The sequence below is a fragment of the Bufo bufo genome, chromosome 7 (assembly GCF_905171765.1).
Source record: "Bufo bufo chromosome 7, aBufBuf1.1, whole genome shotgun sequence".
Taxonomy (NCBI): Eukaryota; Metazoa; Chordata; class Amphibia; order Anura; family Bufonidae; genus Bufo; species Bufo bufo.
Window position 1 is genome coordinate 169944431 of NC_053395.1, and position 18240 is coordinate 169962670.

An 18240-nucleotide genomic window follows, 5' to 3' on the forward strand; every position below is an offset into this window, starting at 1 on the left:
TATTTCTATCTTTATATGGATCTAAAGAGGTTGTGCATTTGTTTACAGCTATAGTTAATTGGTACATTAAACCGTGCATATTTATGTGTGATTACAACAGTAAGTATTTAGTAAAGACTCCACAAGTTGGGGGGAAGGGGGGGGGGGGGGGCGCACTTGGGCAGCTCAGCCTCTGTTGGTGGTGGACCTTGTCCCAGCCCTGCAAGTGGAAAAAAATACAGGCAAGGCACTGGGCTTGCTTCTCCAGTCTCTTCTCTTGCAGGAGTAGGTTCTGTCCTGAGGAAAGGTCTGAGCTAGCTGTCCCTCTCTCTCACTCACTCTCAGAAGGCTGGTACCCTGGCCAAATGGCTGGTGGCCCAGGGTCTGTGGCTCAGTCATCCATCTGGCCCTCTGGTCAACGGGTTGATGATCCAGAGTCTGTGGAAGAGAGTCCCCGTCTCTTCTGGACACTCATGCAGCCTGGCAGAGAATGACCACAGGGTGACAGCATTACATAGTATGGTTCACAGAACTTTGTCGCACACTGCATGGCGTCTGCTGTGTATAGGGTTCCCACCCCAGTTATTAGCAATAACAGATCATAGCAGTCGATCTTGATCCAAGGTTGCTTTTTTATTGCTGAGTACATAAAAGTCAAGAGGCAGTACGTGTGTTAAAGTTTTCGGGAAGCAGGCCTTCATCAGACACTAAAAGTGCAACAAAATAAATACAATCATATAAGAAACACTGAAAATAACAAAACAATACAATGACTGACGTCAGACTGAGAATAACTGATAATTCCGAAAATAACACAGAAAATGACTATGTTCGAAATAGATTTACTCCATAAGTATTACGCTGGTTACAAAATGCCGCTATTGTATCCACTGAAATATTATGGTGATACTTCTACAACAAGAAGAAAGGACATATAGTCTTCATACCAGTGATAGTTTACACTCCACTCACTTCCGGTCTGTGGAATGCAACTTCCGGTCTCCGTGCGTTTCACTGCTTGGCCAACTTCCGGTGCTTGAAACGCACGGCATCCGTGGTAACCATGTGCTCCAGGCCACATGAGCCGTTCCTGGAAGTTCGCAATTTTTCCAACCTCTATTTAAACCTGCGCTGGACGGGCAGCTCTTCACACCTGCCACTGGTGCCAATAAGCACCTTTTCCTATGGTGTGATTCCACTTTTTTCCGCATATACCAAACTGCGGCACAGGTAAGTCCACTACAGGGGACTATGACCTCATCATTGTGTTATCTGTATACCACTAAGTGTTCCTTATCACTAGACAGAATTTACCTGTAAGCAATATGAGGTGACTCAATTATCTCCCATTAGTACAGTAGACTATTACCTTGAGTGTACCTATTGTATATTTAAGGAGCTCTGTTTACCATCATGATGACATAGATTATTGTATCCATACAAACCTCCACTGACAAGACCTTATGCCTGTGTATATACCTTAATATTTCATCAGATTCACCAGGATATATGTCCTTTCTTCTTGTTGTAGAAGTATCACCATAATATTCCAGTGGATACAATAGCGGCATTTTGTAACCAGCGTAATACTTGTGGAGTAAATTTATTTCGAACATAGTCATTTTCTGTGTTATTTTCGGAATTATCAGTTATTCTCAGTCTGACGTCAGTCATTGTTTTGTTTTGTTATTTTCAGTGTTTCTTATATGATTGTATTTATTTTGTTGCACTTTTAGTGTCTGATGAAGGCCTGCTTCCCGAAAACTTTAACACACGTACTGCCTCTTGACTTTTATGTACTCAGCAATAAAAAAGAAACCTTGGATCAAGATCGACTGCTGTGATCTGTTATTATTACATAGTATGGTAATGATATAACAACACGAATACAGCAATTAATCTTAAATGGAAGAAATAAATGCTGAAACAGCACATTTCTGAACGCTAGTGTGAAACTAGTCTAACTTCTCAGTACTTACATAGAAAGTCCCAAAGTCTTTCAGTATAGGTTGGCTGTGTATTAAACCTTTCCAAAGTGCAGTGCAAATACAGTGCAATAACAGTGCAAATTAATAGGATATATTGCAATAAACATATAAAATGCAGATCAACAATATACAACAGTATGAGTGTAAATAACAGCATAAATCATAGTGCAAGTTAACTCTTCCAAGTGCACTAAAGGTCCACAAACGTCCATAGTACAAAGTATCCTTGCCCCAGGGCACAACAGCCATCACATAACCAAATTATAATGATTATGTCTACATTTCAATATATAGAATATAAAAAAACACAAATTGATTTCAAATTTATAGGTAGGGTTTACACATATTCAGGTACACATATACAGTCAAACAAAATTGCTTAAAGGGATTGTCATTGCTGATGTAAAAAAAAAGAAAGAAAATATAATATAATATAGTACAGTCGTGGCCAAAAGTTTTGAGAATGACACAAATATTAGTTTTCACAAAGTTTGCTGCTAAACTGCTTTTAGATCTTTGTTTCAGTGATGTAGTGAAATATAATTACACGCACTCCATATATTTCAAAGGCTTTTATCGACAATTACATGACATTTATGCAAAGAGTCAGTATTTGCAGTGTTGGCCCTTCTTTTTCAGGACCTCTGCAATTCGACTGGGCATGCTCTCAATCAACTTCTGGGCCAATTCCTGACTGATAACAACCCATTCTTTCATAATCACTTCTTGGAGTTTGTCAGAATTAGTGGGTTTTTGTTTGTCCACCTGCCTCTTGAGGATTGACCACAAGTTCTCAATGGGATTAAGATCTGGGGAGTTTCCAGGCCATGGACCCAAAATGTCAACGTTTTGGTCCACGAGCCACTTAGTTATCACTTTCGCCTTATGGCACGGTGCTCCATCGTGCTGGAAAATGCATTGTTCTTCACCAAACTGTTGTTGGATTGTTGGAAGAAGTTGCTGTTGGAGGGTGTTTTGGTACCATTCTTTATTCATGGCTGTGTTTTTGGGTAAAATTGTGAGTGAGCCCACTCCCTTGGATGAGAAGCAACCCCACACATGAATGGTCTCAGGATGCTTTACTGTTGGCATGACACAGGACTGATGGTAGTGCTCACCTTTTCTTCTCCGGACAAGCCTTTTTCCAGATGCCCCAAACAATCGGAAAGAGGCTTCATCTTAGAATATGACTTTGCCCCAGTCCTCAGCAGTCCATTCACCATACTTTCTGCAGAAGATCAATCTGTCCCTGATGTTTTTTTTGGAGAGAAGTGGCTTCTTTGCTGCCCTTCTTGACACCAGGCCATCTTCCAAAAGTCTTCGCCTTACTGTGAGTGCAGATGCGCTCACACCTGCCTGCTGCCATTCCTGAGCAAGCTCTGCACTGGTGGCACTCCGATCCCGCAGCTGAATCCTCTTTAGGAGACGATCCTGTCGCTTGCTGGACTTTCTTGGACGCCCTGAAGCCTTCTTAACAAGAATTGAACCTCTTTCCTTGAAGTTCTTGATGATCCTATAAATTGTTGATTGAGGTGCAATCTTAGTAGCCACAATATCCTTGCCTGTGAAGCTATTTTTATGCAACGCAATGATGGCTGCACGCGATTCTTTGCAGGTCACCATGGTTAACAATGGAAGAACAATGATTTTAAGCATCACCCTCCTTTTAACATGTCAAGTCTGCCATTTTAACCCAATCAGCCTGACACAATGATCTCCAGCCTTGTGCTAGTCAACATTCTCACCTGAGTTAACAAGACGATTACTGAAATGATCTCAGCAGGTCCTTTAATGACAGCAATGAAATGCAGTGGAAAGGTTTTTTTGGGATTAAGTTAATTTTCATGCCAAAGAAGGACTATGCAATTCATCTGATCACTCTTCATAACATTCTGGAGTATATGCAAATTGCTATTATAAAAACTTAAGCAGCAACTTTTCCCATTTCCAATATTTATGTAATTCTCAAAACTTTTGGCCACGACTGTACATGACAATATTTTTCTAATAAAGCTAGAACCAGCCCTGTACCTCACATAGGATCAAAGATCTCCTGATTCATTACCCCAGGTGCTCTTCTAGATTTATTTTAGGGCACTTTCACACTAGCGTTATTCTTTTCCGGCACTGAGTTCCGTCCTAGGGGCTCTATACTAGAAAAGAACTGATCAGTTTTATCCCCATGCATTCTGAATGGAGAGTAATCCGTTCAGGATGCATCAGGATGTCTTCAGTTCAGTCTTTTTGACTGATTAGGACAGAGATAAAACCGGCGCATGCCTGAACACTTGCCTGAATGCCGGATCCGGCATTTTTTTCCCATAGGAATTTTTTAGTGCTGGATCCGGAATTCAAAATACCGGAATGCCGGATCCGTCCATGCGCAGACCGAAAAAAAGGTGAAAAAGATAAATGCCGGATCTGTTTTTCCGGATGACACCAGAAAGACGAATCCGCTATTTCAATGCATTTGTAAGACGGATCAGGATCCTGATCAGTCTTACAAATGCCATCAGTTGGCATACATTTTGATGTATCCGGCAGGCAGTTCCGACGACGGAACTGCTTGCCGGATCACTCTGCTGCAAGTGTGAAAGTAGCCCTAAGCTGGCAGCTCAGGGGGCGAGTCCTTTCACAGGGGGCGTGTCTTTTCCCAGTGGACATATTCTTTTTGCTGCAGCTCTCGCTTAATCCAGAGATCTCCCCATTCATTACTCCAATTGCTCTGCTAGATTTATTTTAGGCTGGCAGCTCAGGCAACATGTTCTTTCCCATGGGTGTGTCCTTTCTCAGGAGGAGTGTTCATTCTGCTGCAGCTCTCTCCCTGAAACTGTCACAGCTTCTAACAGTAGATATTGCTGTGCACATCACTATACAGATTAAACACCGACGAGCACTATTTTAATTAAGTAAAGAGAATATCTCATAACTAGATCACTTTTGTAACATAAAGGAAATTACAAAATTAACTAGTTTTACATTCTAAATTATATTAAAATAACATTTAATGAGAACGACTCCTTTAAAGAGGACCTGTCACTTCCTCTGGCATATCTGTTTTAGTAAATACTTGTATCCTCCATGTAACAATTCTGGAGGATCCATTTTTATGATTATATGTTGTGCCATTTCTCTATTATACCTTCTAGAAATGTATGAATGAATTGCCTGCTGTCTGCAAAAAAAAGTCCATATGGGTATTGTCATTTGGGGGTGTCTCTGCACGGTCTGAGCCAACAGTGTCAGACTTTATGACTTGGAGGGAAAGACAGTCCTCAGTAACATCAGATACCCAAAGGGCCAAACTGCCTAGAAAACCATAATAATATGCACATCCAAAGTATAAAATAAATCAAGTAACTTTATTAGACAACATATATAGTCCGGATTAATTAAGAATACAATACAATATATATAACAAAAAAGATATTATAACAATAAAAGTACCTAGGAAGAAAAAAGCAATAGTGTGTGGTCCGGGCTATATGAGTGGGCCTGTGACGCGTATCGGCGGCGAAGTCTGGCTTTCTCAGTGTTTTTTCTTCCTAGGTATTGTTTCATATTTCTTGATGCTATATTATCATTTTTTTGTGATATTGTATTGTATTCTTAATTATTCCGGACTATATATGCTTTGTCCCTATTGGTGGACTTTGGTGGGCTGTGTGTTTGTGTCTGGATCTACCTGTACCAGCATGTTTATGTTTGTATGTTTATGTTCTCTAATAAAATTACTTGATTGATTTTATACTTTGGATGTGCATATTATTACGGTTTTCTATGCTGTTTGGCCCTTTGGGTATGTGAGTATAGTTTTTCGAACCGTTTGTGCACTCCTACTTATTGGTTGTGTGCCCCCTAAATCTATTGGTACTGAGTCCTCAGTAACATGACACTGTGCTATTACATCACAACCCAAGACGAAACTACAGCACGTGACTGCGGAGTGGACCTCTTTAGTAGACCAAGTTCCACATCTGTGGCAGGAGCCAGAACAGCCTGCCAGAGCTCTCTGGATCCAGCATTGCCAGACATCAGCAGAATGCCCATCGGCCCCTTTGACTATAATGGAGCCCGGCGGAGATCCATCCACTACCCGACACATATTTCAGGATTCGGGAGGACAAATACTGCTGCATGGTCAATGGGGCCAACGGGCATTACGGTTACATCCGGCAATGCTGGTTCCAGAAAACAAAACAGACCTTAAAGGGGTTATCCCACTTAGCAGTTTCATACTTACCTGCTGCCACCGCGCGTTCACTTCCTGGATTCTGGCTGGGGTCGGGCTTCATCTTGATTGAAGTCTTCTTGTGACTCGGTCTCCCCTGGTTACGACCACCGCTCTTCCGCAAAATCCCGATGGTCGCGCTTGCCCAGAAGACTTCTTCTTTTCTCCCGGCCGGGCCGCGCGCTGGACTGAACGCGCACGCTGCCGCGCATGCGCAATGTGACTTATTTCTGGCCAGTATAGTACAGAGCCGGCGTGCTCGTTCGCAGCTCTGTACTATTCTGGCCGGGAAGAAGTCACCGTCGCACATGCGCGGCAGCGTGCGCGTTCAGGACAGCGAGTGGCCCGGCCGGGAGAAAAGAAGAAGTCTTCTGGGCAAGCGCGACCATCGGGATTTTGCGGAAGAGCGGTGCTCGTAACCAGGGGAGACCGAGTCACAACAATGAGGTAAGTGGGGATGAATTTTCTCCTAATCGGTGGGAATTTGTTAATAAAGTATATTTACAAAAATGATCACTGTCAAATCATTAACAGATTTAACAGTGATCATTATGATGGGATAACCCCTTTAAGCTATTAAGTGCTCTGTTTTCAAGACATAAAGTCCTTGATGAATAATTTCCTTTTACCAGATAACCCTTTAAATAGATTTTCAAAAAATCTAGTTAGTTATTAACATTTTGTATTTAATCCAAAATTACTCAACCCTCAAACCTGACTAATTCACAACACTAAGAGATGAGATCATAGAGCATCCATAACAGAGACCATGTGCGTCAAGGTTTTGGTATGTTTTAATTTCAAGCCCTGCTGAGCAGAATCCTGTTGCCTTCTACTTCAAAGTATTTTCCTGCATAATAATCATTATAAGGCTGGACTCACACAGAGTTTTTGGTGCAGTTTTTGATTGAGTTGTTTGATCCAAAGCCTTTAGTAATGGAATTCCACAGAAAAAAACACTTTGGTATGCTTCTGTATGAAATCCATAAGTAAGCAAATAAGACAATGTCTAAACAACACTGCAATACAATTAATTTTAGGATTTATAGTTATCACAAGCCATGAGGCCAGGTCATCAGTGACACCCTCTTCAGGTAATAAACAGATAATAAACCCAGTGCAACAGCACAGATCACACCGCCCTAAGCCTTGCAGCCTTGAACCTAGCCTCACATTTACACTTATCGATATCTTGAAGTTGATGTCAGCTTCTCCTGATATGTAAATCAGGAACAGAATTACGTAGCGGAAATATAAGAACTAAGAGGGAGATTTTCGCGCTGCCCTTGCTGGTTTCCAAAAAAGGGGGCGAAGTGTGGGCGGCATGACCGCATCTGCCATGAGGCTTGATGAGCATCTCACCTCAGGTGGCGGCCGTTGGGGAACGGAAGGCCATGGCTTCTGTGCCCGCTGTTCATCCTCATAAGCTGTAGGCCACTAGGCCTGAAGCCTATGAAGAAGTAGAAAAGCACAGATCGCAATGACATCACCTCAACCTCCAGCGCCCTCCTTAAACTTGGTGCAGAAGGTTAAGGTGATGCCATGGCCACCGCCTGCGTCGGGACATGGTAACTCATGCCACAGGACAGAAGGTTATGCCATGATTGATAGAAAACTGAAAAGCAGACACCATATACAGGTGAAACTCGAAAAATTTGAATATCGTGCAAAGTTCATTTATTTCAGTAATGCAACTTAAAAGGTGAAACTAACATATGAGATAGACTCATTACAGGCAAAGCGAGATATTTCAAGCCTTTATTTGTTATAATTTGGATGATTATGGCTTACAGCTTATGAAACCCCAAAGTCACAATCTCAGGTACCCTTTGTTCAGGGGGTATGGATGAAGTAGCTGACTAGAGGGTGACACTTTGAGCCTAGAATATTGAACCTTTTCACAAAATTCAAATTTTAAGCTGCATTACTGCAATTCCTTTTAATTTGCATTACTGAAATAAATGGACTTTTGCACGATATTCTAATTTTTCGAGTTTCACCTGTAGTATACAACACTATCTCTACCAAAGCTGAAACCAGCCCTGAACCTCGCATGGATCCATTGTTCTGCTAGATTTATTTCAGGCTAGCAGCTCAGGGGGCGTGTCCTTTGTCAGGGGGCGTGTCATTTCTGCAGCTCTTTACCTATAACTGACACAGCTTCTAAGAAAAGATATGTCTGGTGAGAGTTGAAGATTTCAGCTGAGCTGGTGAGAACACCTCAAACATACAGCAGGTGGTGCGAAACAGATTTTATTGAATAACTCTATGATATATAGTAACTATATTAAACTTATAATTAAATGCAATTTAAAAAGTATTCAGATCTAGGAGCTGGTTTGAAAAATATAGAATATTTTTGTGGGACAAGAATAGGCATTTCTACAATAGTGCGGGACCTGCAGAACGGAAAAGTACGTGGCTCACACAGAAGGGATCTGTTTTGCGAATCTGTGTTTTGCGGACTGCAAAACGGACACGGTTACCTGCATGAGGTCTTAATGTGAGATTTTGAAGCAAAAATCAGGAAAGGCCTAAAGCGATTGTCTGCTTTTCGCTGCTCTGTTCATGCTTCAGGTTTAGCTAGCCATGTCATAGTCTGCAGAGCGAGTACAAACTAATAGGCAACCCTCTTAGAAAAAATTAACAAATACCACTCACTCGTTGGCAGTGTGTCCATTTGTGGAGTGGGGGAGGGTGAACTGGTGTGTAATCCATGAGGAATTCCCAGAACAAACATTTGTTATCTAGATCCCTGAACCTGACTGCCGTCCTGCATGTTGTAGTATCTCCTGAGATTCTTTAGGTGGCCATTAGTGTTGAGTGAAACGCGCTTCGGATCATAGATCCGAAGTCACTATATTCAAAACCTTGTTTGAATGCTATACGCAGACCCGTCTCTGCATAGCATTGTCTATACGGAGACGGGTCTCTCATTGTTGAAATGTCTATTCTTGTCTATTCTTGTCTGCGAAAGAAATACGCTTGCTTTCCACATTTTTTGCAGCCCAGTGGAAATGAATGGGGCTGCTTGCGATCTGCAAAAAATGCGACTTGGACACGGACCCAAAATATAGTCATGTGATTGTAGCCTAAAGATGATAAAAGTGAACAATTTCAACCAAAACGATGGTTAACCATGAACAATAATTTTCGCTGACTGACGGCAGACCATTATCACCGGAAAAGACCGTGTTTAACATTTTCTTCTGATAGCCAGACAAAATATCTTTCATTTAAAGAAAGATAAATCTTGGATAAAAGACCTTTCTTTGAAAGAACATTCCGAGAAAGACCTTTTGTCCATGTTGTTTCATTGAAGGTGTGTGGGCAGTATGATCAACTGTAACAACCAATATGGACTAAACTGTGTATGATTGTTCAACTGATGTTAAATCATCAACCAACTTCTATGTAATGTGTATGGCCAGGTCTTCTCCTTCCTAAGGGTACAACCACATGGTGCGGTCATGATCCGTCCGGGTTGCGGTCAGCTGCTTTTAAGAACCACCAATTAGGACGTAGCTGCCTGATATTCAACTAATAAAGACAGTCTGAATTCTTAAAGGGGTTGGCCACTTTCTGGCTGCTTATGACCAATGTGTAGGTAAGATGACATCTATGCTTTAAGCCGGGTTTACGCACTGAAAACCGCATGTGTTTTGCAAAGCACTAATTTCACACATTTTTTAGAGGTCAAACATGTCAAATACATGTCTTTCACCTGTAAAAACCGTTCAGGCAATTGCTGCATCCCAAAAAAGCGGCAACCGCTAAACTATACACCCAGTCTAAGGCCTCATGCACACGACCGTTGTTCGGGTTGGCATCCGAGCCGCAGTTTTGCTGTCCGCATCCGTTGCTCCGTTCCGAGGCCCCGCAAAAAAAATATAGCATGTCCTATTCTTGTCCGTTTTGCGAACAAGAATAGGCATGTCTACAATGGGCCGCCCGTTCCGTTCCGCAAATTGTGGAAGGCACACGGGCGGCTTCCATTTTTTGCGGATCCACGGTTTGCGGACCGAAAAAAACAGCACGGTCGTGTGCATAAGGCCTTAGGCTTCGTACACATGGCCATTTTTTTCATCACTGTGCTAGCCACCTTTTTTGCGGATATCACATGGACCCACCCATTCATTTCTATGGTACCATGCCCACTTCCATATTTTTTAGAGAATCCATGTGTCAAATTCTGCAAAATACAGAACAGGTCCTATTCTGGTCCATTTTGCGGACAAGAATAGCCCTTTTATTGATGGAAGTGACAAAAATGTGTGATGTACAGTACAGACCAAAAGTTTGGACACACCTTCTCATTCAAAGAGTTTTCTTTATTTTCATGAAATAAGTCAATGGGGACTATGAAAATTGTAGATTCACACTGAAGGCATCAAAACTATGAATTAACACATGTGGAATTATATACATAACAAACAAGTGTGAAACAACTGAAAATATGTCATATTTTAGGTTCTTCAAAGTAGCCACCTTTTGCTTTGATTACTGCTTTGCACACTCTTGGCATTCTCTTGATGAGCTTCAAGAGGTAGTCCCCTGAATGGTTTTCACTTCACAGGTGTGCCCTGTCAGGTTTAATAAGTGGGATTTCTTGCCTTATAAATGGGGTTGGGACCATCAGTTGCGTTGAGGATAAGTCAGGTGGATACACAGCTGATAGTCCTACTGAATAGACTGTTAGAATTTGTATTATGGCAAGAAAAAAGCAGCTAAGTAAAGAAAAACGAGTGGCCATCATTACTTTAAGAAATGAAGGTCAGTCAGTCAGCCGAAAAATTGGGAAAACTTTGAAAATAAGGGCTATTTGACCATGAAGGAGAGTGATGGGGTGCTGCGCCAGATGACCTGGCCTTCACAGTCACCGGACCTGAACCCAATCGAGATGGTTTGGGGTGAGCTGGACCGCAGAGTCTACCTCTTGAAGCTCATCAAAAGAATGCCAAGAGTGTGCAAAGCAGTAATCAAAGCAAAAGGTGGCTACTTTGAAGAACCTAGAATATGACATATTTTCAGTTGTTTCACACTTGTTTGTTATGTATATAATTCCACATGTGTTAATTCATAGTTTTGATGCCTTCATAGTCATGAAAATAAAGAAAACTCTTTGAATGAGAAGGTGTGTCCAAACTTTTGGTCTGTACTGTACATGGAAAATATCTTATCTATTGTTTGTGGACCGAAATGCAGACATGGCCATGTGCATAAAGCTTAAATCCCGGAAAGGGTGATACTTTCCAAATCTGAATGCTTTAGTGAAAGGATCATTGGAAAAAAGGACATCCATTATTTTTAACTTTAGCCATGCAATCTGACACTAGGGTTGACTAATGGCCTAAGATGAGGTCATTGCAGTGAGGGGTTAATGTTGGTTGTTTTACTTCCCATTATCTATGTCACTGGGATCCAGTTACCAGCTGAGTCAGAAGGAAAAGAATGAAAGGCTCAGGTCTGAGATCAGTCGGGAGATGAACCGCAGCCACCATCCCCCTCTGCATTATATATGAATTACCTATCTGTAAGGCCTACTGAGTCCTGTATCTGAGGTGAAGTCATTACATGCGGAGTAAAGTCTGCATTACGTAGTTTTGATTTCATGCAAATCACTTCTTTCCTGTTTCTATGAAGCCATCGATAAAAATAAAATAGTTTGTAAAAGCGTCTCGCGCAGTGAGGTGTCAACCATTTATTTTAAACAAACAGACGGGTTCTGGAGACTGGAGCTGGTATGACACATTTTGCACAAAGATGTTAGACTAAACATGAGAGCATATTACAAGAAGGACTCTTAAAGGGAATGTGTCATCAGAAAATGAGCTATTGTTTTAATGAAATGTTTGTAGTATTATAGTTAAAAAATAATTTTTGAGGATGTTATTTTTAAAGGGGTTGTCCGGGTTCAGAGGTGAATCCGGACATATCCCATTCTTTAACCAGGCAGCCCCTCTGATATGAGCATTGGATCATTTCATGCTCCGATGCTCTCCTTTGCCCTGCGCAAAGGTTTTTTTTGAAGATCCGGTGACCAGGCTGTCCATAGGGAATGCTAGGCAGAGGCTTCCGCCTAACAGTGAGCCTGGAGACGTCACCGCCACTAATGGGCGGGCTATAGCGCTGCCCTAGCCTGTAAAACGGCTGGGAGAGCGCTAAAGCCCGCCCATCAGTGGCAGTGACGTCATCAGCAACACTGATAGGCTTTTATTTGATATGTTTTTTTAGAGACTTTTTTTTCTTTTTTTAAGTTTCAATTTGGGAAGACTGCAAAAAAATTAAAAAATAATTTTGTTTGCTTTACATTTTTTTAATATGCGAACTGACACGAAAATAAATGATTAAAATAGGTTATCCATTTTGTGTCAGTCATTTTGATATATACATATGTATTTTTGTGAGGAGGGCGGCTATGGAGATAGGTTTGGTTGGTGTGGGCATTGTTTTAAAAAAAAATGGTATTTTTTTTTTTTTATTATTTAGTTTTACTTTTATTTTTGGCACGTAATAGGATACATATTTTTTTTATCTGCCCCTAACACCAGGCAATCACATGATCACGGGGTCCAATAGAGGAGGCAGAATGGCTTAACGTTCATTGAGTACTATGCACCAAGCACAGGATAAGGGCTCATGCACACAAACATTTTTTTTAAGCTTCCGTGCTGTTTTTTTTTTTTTTTGCAGCTCATATGCGGATCCATTCATTTCAATGGGTCTGCATAAAAAATCTAATTTACTCAGTGTGCATGGCCGTTACGCAAAAACTAGAACATGTCCTATTATTGTCCATATTACGGACAAGGATAAAACAGTTCTTTTATGGGCTGGACGTTCCGCTCCACAAAATGCGGAATGCACACGGCTAGTATCCATGTTTTGGGCAATTTGTGGACTGCAAAACGGCTACGGCTGTGTGCATAAGCCCGAAGCCAGAAGTGGTAATAAACCTCTTCTGTCTTCTCCTCGGGGTCCCTGGGACCCGACCTGCTCCTGCAAGATTGCAGGAGCTTTGATCCACCACTCTGGATTAAAGCCCAGCACTATGCGCTGTACATGTACGGCGCATGGTCTTTATGGAGATAACTGACAGAAATAATCATAAATGATGCGCTCTCTTTAAAAGAGGACATCTATTACAAGGATAGGATACCTACAGATGTTGGCTTTAGTAAAAAACAAAGTTCCATTTTTATAGCTAGGTTCACACAAACTGATGGTGAAGAGTTAGAAAATCCCAAGGAACTGTAGAGAAATTGTAAATTGAGCACTGGGAGGAACCAATGTAAGATTTTAGATTTTCTTTTTTAATAATTTAGTAAAGATTTTGAACATTCTGTTTTCACATTATCATTAATGGGATATTGAGTGTCGAATGATGGGGAAATAATTGAACTTTTTGAAATTTAAGCACAAGGTCGTAAAATAACAAAATGTAAAAGAAATGAAAGGGTCTGAAGACTTTCCGAATGAACTGCATGCGTGTGGACAGCGCAGAGCTGTGACAGAGCGCAGTCCCACTATGTCCCTACTGGATTTGGTTTAGGGCAGAATCAGGGGAAGAATCTAAGGGATTTTGCCCTAAAATTCTGTAATAATGACTTTGAGCATACAACTCCCATGTTATGCCCTGCACAGTAATCACTGACACCGTGCAGATAGTCCCAGCATCGATAAACACGTGTGATTGTTAAAATTCAAGGTCAGAGCTGGCAGAGTTGATGCAATATAAAGAGATGGATACAGGTCCGGACAGGCAATAATTACAAGGCAGAGTCAGGAAAAAGTCTGGGCCAAATCCAAAATAGCAAACAAGAAACATCTCAAATTAACAAGAACCAAGGAAGGAACCTTGTTGCCCAGGCAAAGTGTGCAGATCTGAGCATGTTTAAGGGGAATGTGTCTTATGTATATACATTTTACTAATTAATACCATATAGTGAAATATTCCTTCTATCTTATCTGATTTTATTTTCTGTACATGATTATGGGGCAGCCATTTTTCTTAAGCTGCTGTTAACAGCATTTGGAGATATGCTTTACAGAAGCCACATGGACCATAGACACAATGGGCATGAGATGTTCATTCACTTCAATGGGAGAGTTTCCTGGACATGCTATGTGACCCGTGCAGAGGTCATTGCGTACACAGGGGGAATAGATAAGTTAAGACATCACCAATTGTGAATAGTGGATCGTGTGTTATCTCTAGTTAGGTGTCATCTTACATTGTAATCCTGCCTGTGATGATAATGAGATGACTGCTGAAAAGTGATCTCTACAGAGCAGGGATTGTCAGCGTATTGTATTATTAGGCTTGTTAGTCTGTGCAGAAACTTCATGAATTTTTTAAAATATTGATAATGACATGGAAAATTAAAAATAACATCACCAGAAATTCTTAAAGAATACGCTTGACATAAAAACCTGAATGAAACAATAGGTAATTTTCAGGCGACACATTTCCTTTAAATAATCAGAGGTGCTCAAGCATAGACAGTGCACAAACCAGCTGACATGTGACCTCTAAAGATGTTGCACAGCCGCTATGGAGAGACAGGCAGTGGTAAAATAAGGAAAGAACTGTTGACCGCACAGGTAGCTGTCTCATTTTCCATAGAATGATGAAGTATTTGGGCACCATTTCTCTGTGACACCCCTTTGAGCAGCCCTCAATAGGCGGAGTGTATGGCGGTTCTCGCCTCACTATGGCGCAGTGCCTCCACCCAAATCTTGCTTGGAGCTCTATAGGATAATAGGAGGGTCTTCCTCCTCTGCCAGGCACCGACTTGGGAAACCCCTGCCCAGCTCAGTACACACTCACCCCAGGAAGGGAGCTAACTGATCAACAGATTTATTTGGGAAAGGGTGAACAATGGTGAAAAACAAAGATAATGCAATAAAAGCAACAAAGAAAAACCCTTGGTGAAGGGGGGGGGGGCTATCTGTAACAGTAAGCAGTGATGGTGGTCACACATACACTACTTTGGAAGATAAATACAGTATGCACTTCCCAGCTGTCTCTACTCCTAGCAGCTAACCCAGTCCGAACGTTGGGGCCCGGTTGCAGAAAACATTGGTGCGCTAATGTTGGTGCACTTACAATTGTCCTGCCCAGGATCAGCTGGGGGCTGCAGCATTTAGAAGCTTGGATGGCAATGGAGTCGAGGGCAAGATCCTCCTGGGATGCAGGCTTGGCTGTAGGGTTAATGCAGCAGCTGTGGAAACACAGGGGCTGTCTGGGCTGAGCTGTAGGGGTAATGCAGCAGTTGAGCTTTCCCTTCTCACACTGGAAACACAGGGGCTGTCTGGGCTGAGCTGTAGGGGTAATGCAGCAGCTTTCTCTTCTCATACAGGAGCTGTCAGGACTCTGCTGTAATGTCTGCACAGAATCAGGGCACACTTCTATCTGTGGAGGTCTCTTGATCTCCTGCTCATTCTGCTGTCTCTGAGATGGCTGATGTTTCTCTTCCTTCCCCTTGGTCCCCCTGCTATTGGCAACATGTAGGAGCAAGCGCTCATGGGATTTGTAGTTCACGTCACCTCAGAAGAATCAGCACTAATGCCCGCTGCTATGAGTCCCTGTTTGTAATTGGGAGCAGCAGCATCCACTAGACCAGGGATGCTCAACTTGCGGCCCTCCAGCTGTTGCAAAACTACAATTCCCAGCATGCCCAGACAGTCTACAGCTATCAGCCTACAACAGGGCATGGTGGGAGTTTTAGTTTTACAACAGCTAGAGGGCCGCAGATTGAGCGTCCCTGCACTGCACCCACTGCTTTCTCTGCAGGGGTTACATCTCTAAAGAGTGTGGCTAGATTAAAGGGATTTTATGAATTTAGAATATTCATGGAGAAAAAAAGTTCACTCTCCAGAGACCATACACATAAGATGAAAGTCGATGGAATGGCAGATTTCGGCCATTCTGGCCAACTGTCATTTGAAAAACTAGCGTCCGTGATAGCCAATGGCAGACTCTTGTTTGCCAAAAATGCAATCCGCCGTGCTGGAAAACTTCAGCCATTCATCGGCCAAAACTGCATGTTGATGGCATGATCGGCTGAATTCAGCCGATCACTTGCCATTGTGCTCAAGCACTAGGGAGTCTGTTTTTATAAAACACTGACACCCTATTCATGCAGTTTCGTTGGTAGCATCGGTGATACGAACAATACCATGGATGACTGATCGGCTGCAATGTAGTCGATCATTATCTTAAATGTATAGCCAGCTTAACTCCGGAGCTGTTCACAGCAATACAGGCCCAATTACACATTAGACTGTTGACAGCCGAACTTGCTATTTTCAACAATCTGATGTGTGAGGGGAGCACCTAACTCTCCCCCAACTTTTGGGGGAAGAGAAGGATTGGGCTCAACTTTCTAAAGTTTAAACATACCCTTCCTCTTTATCCCCATTCTATCTCATCCCTTGGTTGAACTTGATGGACATACGTCATTTTTCAACCACCCTATGTTGTTGGATAGGCCATCAATATCAGATCAGTGAGGGTTCAACTCTTGACACCGCCACTGATTAGCTCTTTGAAGGGACCGTGTGCTTGGCCCACTAGGTAAGTTAGCCCACCTATGTTCTTCAAGTAGCAGTGGAGGTGAAGGGCTGTGAACTGATGCTAGAAGATGGCAGAATGGAGAAGGGAGGCCAAGGGTGAAAGGCTGAAACTGCTGGAGAAGGACAGACTGAGTGAAAATATGTGCAGAGCACTAAAGCTGGAATTTGACATGAGATTTAAACCAGCTGTCAGGTGCATGACCTGTCAATATTCCGTCTGATAGCATTACAACACAATTAAAAGTACTAGATGCAGTAGGACGGTAAAATATGAAAACTCTCTATAATAACCATTTGACTGTTAGATAATTGTAAAATTCCAACTTTGGTTGCTTATTACCTAAAAAGTATCCAACACAACTCAAAATTTCGACCTAATGATCGCTTCCATAAAAAATGCATAAATTAATGGGCACCCAAAAAATAATGTTGAAATTGGTTGTTTTATTATTTCTCTCATGTCTATGGTCATCCTAAACAACTCTGGGGATGTAGCAATAGATATATTAAACACATAAATGTAAGATGGTGACACAGCAGAAAATTAACTACTATATGCAGAAGAAATCATCACTCATAATAATCATATCTTATGTAGGGGCGCATCATTTATGAGGCAAACTGATCCTCTTGCCTCAGGCAGCGCTGTGCTAGCATGGCAGGGGACGGCCTCCAGCCCTGTACTCCTGCACACATGGCATATATTGTAGATGTGTGTAGGAGAGGGTAAAGTACCCTAAGTACCCTTGAGATCATATGTGCATGTCACATGAGCAATCATCTCAAAGGTCCTTAACCCTCCAAAAGAATCCTGGTAGAAGAAGAACCTGCAGCAGCCTGTAAGTAAATAAGTGTCTGACTATGTGTATGAGTGTCTGTCAAGATCTGCTCTTATATAGCGGAAATGTACAGCACCACTCCTCATGTACTGTGTATATATATATATATATATTATATATACAGAGGCCTGACCTGGCCTCTGATAGGCTACAGGCACTAGACCTGTAGCCAATCAGAGGAACGGGGAAGGGAGACACCCCTCACCCTGTCCCGCTGCAGCATTCATCTGTATCGCGGTCCTGAGGACGCCGATACAGATGAATATAGAGATGATCTCTTCCAGAATGGAAGTGCTCATCTCCACTCATGCTGCCCTGCCACTGCCGCCCCCCCACTTGCCACCAGGACCACGTCGCCTGAGGCGATCGCATCACCTCGCCTAATTGGCCGTGCATCCCTGATCCCTGTGCCGCAAATCCACTAGTGTGACATTACTATGTGCATTATCCCTGTGTCTCAGTGGTCTCAAAAGAATCATAGGTTATTAGTTTTCTCAATTTAGCATGGATTATGGTCATTCCAGATCTATGGTTCCCAATAATTACTTTTTTTAGGTCCCTGCTGTGTAAGTTCACATCTGCTTTGGAGCCTTCGTTCTGGACATCCGTCACAGATTCTGTTGAA

General features: G+C 42.1%; 1 long non-coding RNA gene across 1 annotated transcript; it reads right to left on the bottom strand.

The window, feature by feature from the left end:
* Positions 1-615: 615 nt before the first annotated feature.
* On the bottom strand, positions 616-8787 carry LOC121008400. The gene is made up of 2 exons (XR_005780575.1): positions 8685-8787; positions 616-686 (listed from the first exon to the last, which is right to left on the bottom strand). It is a non-coding gene; the product is annotated as an uncharacterized LOC121008400 (long non-coding RNA).
* Between the last annotated feature and the right edge of the window lie 9453 nt (positions 8788-18240).